At 39.2% G+C, this 8,589-nt stretch overlaps 1 long non-coding RNA gene across 1 annotated transcript; it reads right to left on the bottom strand.

The window, feature by feature from the left end:
- Window positions 1-1,792: 1,792 nt before the first annotated feature.
- LOC115946713 (uncharacterized) lies at window positions 1,793-5,866 on the bottom strand. Its single transcript, XR_004080759.1, has 3 exons — window positions 5,708-5,866; window positions 3,877-4,162; window positions 1,793-2,077 (listed from the first exon to the last, which is right to left on the bottom strand). It is a non-coding gene; the product is annotated as an uncharacterized lncRNA (long non-coding RNA).
- Window positions 5,867-8,589: the final 2,723 nt, after the last annotated feature.

Here is an 8,589-nt window from a genome sequence, read left to right as displayed (position 1 = left end):
TAAAAATCAACTGAATTATGCAGCAAAAGCTGACCGAAATCTTTATTGGTAAATCCAGTACTACAAGCCTTTGCATAATAATTCCAGAACCAGGCTTTCTCTTCATCTTCCAAGAAATTTGATAGCTAAAGATTATGACACCTCTGCCAAGTGACTTTTTCACATCAGTGACCATTCTCTATGAAGGCTTCATCACTGAAGCACAGTAACTTTGGAAGCAGCTTCTTCTATCTGTTTTTCCCTAAATCAGTTTGGTATTACCAATGTTTCTTCCGAGGTCAAATATATACCAGCATTCATTTTCATGAGAATCACTACTAACCTCTTAAAAAAATGACCTCATAAATTACAAACCTTGTCAACAGCCTTTGGAGGAGAACGGTACCAAAGGCACATACACACATACTGTGCAGCTGGTGAAAAAAAGGTTCTTCTCAGCACTCTTCTCCATGTATATTTTTGTAGCCAAAAACTAGAGTGGGAAAGGAAGAGATAACATCTGAGTTGGGATGACCAAAGTACATAGAGAGAACAATTTAGTCTCTTAAAACAATGCAAAAAGTTAGATTCCAGTAGTAATTCAAGTGAAGGCAGGAGGTTGGGCCACATCCAAACATCTACGCAGTCCCAGAGACCAAAGCTATCACATGTGATATACCTCACTTCTTTATTTGCTTGTTTATTCTGAATGACTACAAGGGCACTTGATGTGATAAAATGTGGACAGTGTCCTGAGTTCAGCTGGAGAGAGTTAGGATATTATCTTTCTGGAGCTTCTCCCTGCAGTAATGATGATACCCGTTTTGGGGTTAATTTTCTCTTGAATAAGCACGTCAGGTTTTAAGGCACTGGTCCAGACTGTAAACAAGTCAGTCTCTTTGGAGCCTGCTTTGGCAGTTCTGCTGAGGTTACTATTTGTATTAAAATATTTGCTAACCTATTCTTCATAAAGCCAGGTACGTTTCCATGAAAAGAAGAGGCAATGTTGACATCTGTCCCATTGCCAGCAGCAGCAATCATGTTACCTTGCTATCTCAGCTAGCCCTCCCCCATGCAGATGTGCTAAATAAGGGACTGCTGCAGTTCTGGCCCAGGGCTGATTACATTTCTGCTCCACACACAACTCTGAGTATCTGTGCAAAAGGCAGGAGCAGCTCAGTCCCACCATTCCAGTGGTACCAATATGAGAAGAAACCTTGCTGCTGAGAGAAATCAGCAATAGAAAGCTCTGGGATGTAAATTTTAGATGAGGTAGAGATTTTCACATGTGCCTGACAAGCAATTTAAAGCACTAAGGAGAGTTCAAGGGGGAGTTAAGTGGTCCATGTAGATATACAGACAGTAGAATAATTTGGATGCATTTAGGATGCAGGATAGACAAAGAATCCATCTCATCCCCAAGCTGTTTGGATCTGTGACTACATTTTGGTTCTCAGTTTGTACAAACTATAGCAAGACTGGCCCCAACTATAATAGAACATTATAGAATCATAGAATCATAGAATAGTTAGGGTTGGAAAGGACCTCAAGATCATCTAGTTCCAACCCCCCTGCCATGGGCAGGGACACCTCACACTAAACCATATCACCCAAGGCTTCATCCAGACTGGCCTTGAACATTGCCAGGGATGGAGCATTCACTACTTCCCTGGGCAACCCATTCCAGTACCTCACCACCCTAACAGTAAAGAATTTCTTCCTTAGATCCAATCTAAACCTCTGCTGTTTAAGTTTCAACCCGTTACCCCTTGTCCTATCACTACAGTCCCTCACCAGCATCTCTGTAGGCCCCCTTCAGATACTGGAAGGCTGCTATGAGGTCTCCACGCAGCCATCTCTTCTCCAGGCTGAACAGCCCCAACCTTCTCAGCATCTCTTCATTATGTTAGAGACTGGACAAATAAAAATGTTTTTTGCTTCAATCTACTGTTGCTTATACAAAATAAAAACAAAGGGCAGGAAGAGAAAACCAGGAGTAGAGGTATAACAACCACACCGTAAGTGAGCAGCATGGTCTGACTTTGGTGTTGCTTATACTGAAACAAATCTGGAACTGGGTCCACATCAGCCAAAAGTCCTACAACAGAATAAAAGCTGCATCAATCACAAGAAAAGTAAAGTAAATCCTATGATTTCTGGGGATTAAAGAAAAGACACAAATGTTTTTTGCATCAAAAAAAAAGACAAGTAAAAAATTACACAGGGTGGAGAATTATAATAGCTCTGTTCATATTACAAGGTTGGGGAGTGGAAAGCAAACAATCTAAACAATGTAGGACCACCACAATTACTTCAATTGTTTTTATAGGTTACCCATAAAATTGTGGGCACTTTTCAGACATGGAAAAAGGCATAGACTTGGATTTAGATCTTACAACCCAAAGCTCTAACTTAGTGTGTGCTCCCTTGCACTTTCAAAACTCCCATTGACTACAGTAGTAGATCTAGAATAAAATTCAGGAAGTTCAGGGTTATTATTTGTGCTCCAATATTAAACAAAATGTTTACAAGAAGAAAAAGGACGAGCTTCTGGGGAACAGAAGGTTGCTGTCCCTTTTGCATAAATGTGCAATCTGAAGGCATAGGAAGTTTTTTCTGGTTGGGTTTTTGATGCTTCCATTTGCCATTGGGTAGAGCACTTAGTGGGGATTTTTCTTTCCTTATCCCTATTTCCTTGCATTTGTTATGCATTCAAACTCTGATAAAGAAATATTAGAAATTGATATTGTACACACCAATAATTCATGCACTCTATTGTCTGGTTTTTAAATAATGGAAGAATTGTACCTACAATGCAGAGGATATTTTTTTTGAAATAGGTAAGATTTTTTCAAAGGACTGGGGCTGGCCTCATCCTACTCCCACCAAAGTGAAAGATTAAAGCTTCCATTCACTTCAAGAGGAGCAAAAATACATATATGACGAGCACATTTGGGAGCATTCCCTGTAAAGCAGTTAGGAGTAACCATGCTGCTGGCAAGATCCTATCATTATTTATCAACTAATGGAACTAGATATGCCTTCACTTTACCCAGTGTAGCTGGATCAATTTATATCTGACCCTCTGTTCTGAGACTTCATAGTGAAATATTGATATAGCTATGATGAGCCAAGTACACAGACAAAATCCATTTTGTGAAAAGAGATGGTATGCTTATTACTCTAGCTTATACTGTTGGAAAATCAGGCAACCTTCAGGGCACATAAAACCATTTTTCCATTCCATGCTTGAAGATTGGCTCATATTTCTGAAGGCATGGTTGGATTGTTTTTTTTTTTCTAATCGTATTAGTTGGACTGATGGAATATACTATCCTTCTCTGCAAAATTAGGTATGGAGACTCTTCAAAACACAACTGTTGCAGCTCATTCTCAGGTATCTGTCTAGCACAAGGCTGCCTCTGTGTTGGTTTGGTTAGGTTGTTTTTTTTTCACTCTCTATTGCCTCTTGTTAATTTCTGCGTTTTTTCTTCTCCCCACTTCTGCCCACTCCTGTCCATTATGGTTCCCTTCTTGTAATCATCATGCTGAGCTATTTAACTTTTCCCTTATTTGGTGGTATGGATGGGCTTGCTCCACAGAAGACAAAGCCCTCCACAGTATCTTTATTATTGTGTTTTGACATTTTTGATTCTCATGTAATTGTAGGCTGAGTTACTTTGATATGGACCTGATCCAACATCTGAGTATTTTATTGGTTTGCATACTGTCATTGTTAAAAATTACTTTTTTCAAATGTCACACTTCCCCCTATTTTTTCCCATCTATTTTTCGTTAGCTGCTCTTCACAGTAGGTCTGGTTAGGTGCTTTGCCATCTCTGCTGCTTCTGTCATCTCCTAATGTCAACTGACTTTTACAGAGGCTGTTTTTCTTACCTTTGAGCTTTCAGAGCAAGGTTTGTATGTGGGGTAGGTTTTTTTCTCTCTGTCTTCTTTGCTGTCTCTGCTTCTTGTCGTTTTGGTTTGCCTTTGGCTTTTGTCTTTCTGTTTTTTTGGCTCAGCTGTTCAGTAGCTGAGGCAAAGTTATTGTTAGCTCTGGCTGAGAGAAAATACAAGATGGGGAGATGCTTCTTCCTTCCATAGATCAGTTTGATGCAAGATCTTCCATTACGAGCCTGATTTTGAATCCCACCATGGTTTTTTCAAGCTGAAATTAATCCACCTGAAATTGCACAGGCAAACTTGTATGTCAGACTACATTTCAAGAAAACTTGACTGATATTGGGCAAAACATTGAGGAGGTAGGAAGATATTTTAAAACAAGTGGGTTGATCTCACTTTTTGGAAAATTTCCTAATGTTTATTTTAAAGAAATGTCATGACTCAAAACTATCTTGACTGGGAAACTCCAAATTAGGGTTACTTTGTTGTCCCTGGCAAGGATAGATGCTTTGGACTCAGTTTGGAAGGTATTGGGGGGGGTTATGATTTAAATATTAAGAACAACAATGTCTACATACATTAGAAACACATTGGTTTTCTGAATACCAGATTCTGGCTTGTGCATTGTGTATAAACCACATACCAACAGCCTTTGTGCTCTTTAAGCTGTATGCAGTACTATACAATCTTTTGGAAAGCTCATAGCCAAAGGCTACCAGATGCCTGAACAGTTGTTATTATATCCATCAAGAAGGAAGTAAGAAGCACTCAGTTTGAAGCATCCTCTGATCTCCACAGGAGTTTCTACAGAGTCTGTCAACCTCATGGGCATTCCCTGGGCTGTGCTGGCTGAGAAGACCCCAAAGTGCCCCTTTGAGCACATCCCAGAAGTGAGGTCTCAATGCACCCTGCTCTTAGCCTACTGCTTCTTTGTGAGTAGCTCCCTGCACTAACTATGGCTTTCAGTGAAGTACTTAGATGTTTCTCTTAAACCCCAGGATGCTGCAATGTGAAAGTTCCCTTATCTAGAATTATATCCAAGGAAAAAGCAGCAGTTAAAGGGGCAGGTGGAGATGTGGAAATGCTTGTGGATAAAAGAGTAATCTTGAAATAAACTTATTACCTGAACTCCTCAGTTACTGGCAAATAAACATATGGGAAATACAGAATTAGGGTAAGCTGCCCCTAAACCTCTTATTACAGAAAACTGCTTTGTTATGCCTGAATCTTATACATTCAAAGGCAACTAGGTGTGCCATGTAAGCTCCGAGCAGCCTCTAAATATTCTGGTCATAATTGCTGGAGTTCCAGCTTGGGGTGTTCTGCTTTTAATCAAAAGTGATGTAGGTCAGGCAAATGCTTTAGCAATTGGGTTTACTACAGCACATACTAGGACTTCTTAAGAGTGAGCTTTGATTCCACTGAAACGTCAAGGTGGCAGACTTGGCCTTCAGCTGCAGATGAGTGCCAGCAGGGAGAGTCTGGTCATGGGAGCAGGAAATTCATCAGAGGCAGCAAAACTCTCCCAAGATGGGCAAAGTACTCCTTACTAAGCTCTTTGCTGGCACAGTGAGACAGCTACCAGTGTGCAAGTAAGGCAGATTAGGGTAGGTAAGTTTACATTACAAAACCATTCTGTCTGCCATGTAGAGAAATGCTGACACATTTTGACATTCCTCTAATAGCAGTACCTTTATTCATAATGAGTCTGGGATACTGTACCACCTAGTAAAACCATAGTGCAGATGTTCAGAGCTTAAGTACTCACAGTAATTAAATCAAACTAGTAAAATCAAACACACTTCCAAAAAGGAATTCAACACACCTCCAGGTTAGCACTTTGAATGTTTCTCTTTGGAACATCCCAGTTGTCAGGGGCAAGTGGCGAAAGTAGATATGAAATGCTGTTTCTGAAATCCTCTGCAGAGCCATGAGCTGATGAGGAAGATAAGTCTCATGTATTTTGCTATTTCGGACCCAAGACCTCTCTTCCACTCTGAAGGAATAAGAAACAAATGTATTTGACTAATAAAACGGACAACAGCTACCTCTTTGGTGGAGACATTGTGTATTCTAGTGTTACAGATTTGGGATAAGTTGTCCAGCCAAAAGGTAAAGGAAGCTAGTAAATATAAGTGCATTTTCTGAGAAGTACTAATTATCCTTTACATTTGGAAGGGTGAATTTTTTTAAAGGTAAGGATTTTCTAGAACACAGAACATATTCTTCCTCCAAAATCAGTCTCAATTGTACTTGCTGTCTCTTTCAAGCAACAGCAGAAACACTTTAGGGATAAAGGATCATTTTATAGATAATACTTTGGTAAGACGAGGGGTCTCTAGCCAAATATGACAATAGTCAACATAGTTCCTTCTGTACTTCACAGTTAAGAAATTTTACTGAAAGTTCAAAGGATTGGATTCAATTCCTCTTGGATTTCCTGTGATAATCTCAGTTGAATCATGTGCTCTTACGTGTTATAGCTCAACAATGTCTGACTTTGTTAAGGAAAAATGACATTTATTAGACACAACTTTCCTTTACAAACCTTCTTCATCTGGCTGGGACAAGAAATGCTATTTCAAGGGCTGTCTTGTAGCTCATGCGAAGTTTCTATAAAGAACCAAAAAGTAATATCAGATGGGAAAGAATGAACTGCATTAGCCCTTTACCTTAAAAAAACAAAACCCATAGTGATTTTGGGTTTGGCTTCTCCCTCTCCATATGTTAGAGTCCATTTCATGTATGCTGCAATTTCAAGTTTAGTTAACAAAGGTTATACTCATCCTGCTGAAGGATTGCTGAAGGACTTGCTTTGAAACATTCATACATCATCCAAATTCATTACTGGTATGCTCAGGAGTAGCTGCACAGAATGACCATTTTCAGCACCAGTGTGCCAATCTAAAAGTCAATGAGGAGGTTCATGACAAGTTATTTGGTGAACATTAAGGGTCAGAGTCCTTGGAGATAGATTTGTATTTCAGGGGATGTGGTTTGTGGGTATTGAAGGACAGAACATTATTCAAATGGACTGATAAATGGGCAGAAGAGTCACGCTTTGCATTTGCTCTTTGTATCTTTTCTGGCATCCTCCATCAGCTGTTTTTAAGGGCATCTAGACTTTGGGAAGGACGCTTATCTGTTTGTTGTGTTAGAATCTAAATAGGCAAGTACTAAATATTCAGCTAATGGAGATCATTCTAGTCCCACTGACATTAAATTTACTCAGCTAATAATCTATTCTGGCCTGTGAAGTCACTGGAAGTTTTGCTGTTGACTTTAGAGGACCAGACTTCACTTACTCTTTTAAATATTTAAACAACTATATTTAGGAATTGTGACCTTGGTGAGTGCTTTGAACACACCTGATAAAGGAAACAAGTTTGTGATGAGTTGTACCATACAGTGAGAATGCATACATTGTTGTTTGGTTTAGTCTGTTTTTATAGTGTACTTCAGGAGAAATACATGAATTTGAGTAGTTTGGTGGCTATGCAAGTATAGTGATATCTTTTGTATCAGAGCTTCTTGTTTCCTCTACTTCTAACACAGAAGTTCTTTTGTAAAGATTTATCTATATGACAGAGGCAGGGTTGCTAATTCTCTCTATTAGCATATGTGGATTTTGCTTGAGCAAGGTTAAGTGACTGACAGTGATCTATGTCATGACTCAAACACAAGTATGGAGGAAAGTTTGTGCTGGCTTCCCTGAAAGAATGCTGTTGCTGGTTTTTATAGGCTTCGTCCAAAACCCAATAAGAGAACTCTTCAGTGCTGTTAGAGAGGCAGAAACATTTCCAAGAAAAAGGAAAATTTTAAAATCTGCATTTTCAGCAGTGACCAGTATTGGTTATTCCTCAGCTTCAAAGTTTGCAAGTAGAGAATTCAAAGGAAAATCTGGAAGGGAATCCAAAAGAAAAGGGGCCCCAGTTTCAGGTTGTTCGTACTTTCTGCATTTCAGACTCTTCTTTTGAAGTCTCCAATCAGGAAACTGAATTACTAATCGTTTTAGAACTTTCAGGCTCATTCTTTTCTTTTTTCCTCATCTTTTTCTCTTTTCCTCTTCTCTTTTCTATTAAGGTCAAATCCTGCTTCTCCTGATGCCAATAATAAAACTCCCATTGATTTCAACATGAGCAGGAAATATGCAGTTTGCTGTTTACCACAGCCACCACAATGAATCTCTGGGAAGAATTCATTTATATTCATTCCAACGATGCCATGAAAAATGGGCTTTTGCTATTTTATCACATCCAAACTGTTGCTCTAACTCTAACATCCTAGCTGTTGCTAACAAGTCAGTGATGATTTGTAAACCAACAATTTATGGTAACCACATTCCATCCCCATTATGATGTGTGGTTTGGAAATGGAAAAGTAATCAAGACCTCCTGTTAAGAGACTTTATTTCAGTTGAATGTTTCTGTAAATAAAAGCATTTTGAAAGGATCACTGCTATATGTTTCTAACTCCAAATTGTTCATTTGATCTAGGCCCCATCTACACTCCAAATTCCTGCAGGGTCTGTCTGTCAGGAGTGTGAGATCCCCAGTGGTGGCATGAGCATACTGGCAAAACCATTTCCACCTTTAGAAGTATTTTCACTCAACTGGATAGTTTCACTAGACTGTAACAGCAGTTCCATTTCTTGGAGACAGATATGTCCATTCCTTTGAATATTTCATAATAGTTTATCAGTACACT

Source organism: Melopsittacus undulatus, chromosome 5 (genome assembly GCF_012275295.1).
Source record: "Melopsittacus undulatus isolate bMelUnd1 chromosome 5, bMelUnd1.mat.Z, whole genome shotgun sequence".
In the NCBI taxonomy this organism is placed as follows: Eukaryota; Metazoa; Chordata; class Aves; order Psittaciformes; family Psittaculidae; genus Melopsittacus; species Melopsittacus undulatus.
Note: the sequence above shows the minus strand (reverse complement) of the source record. Positions and strands in the feature narration are given on the sequence as shown.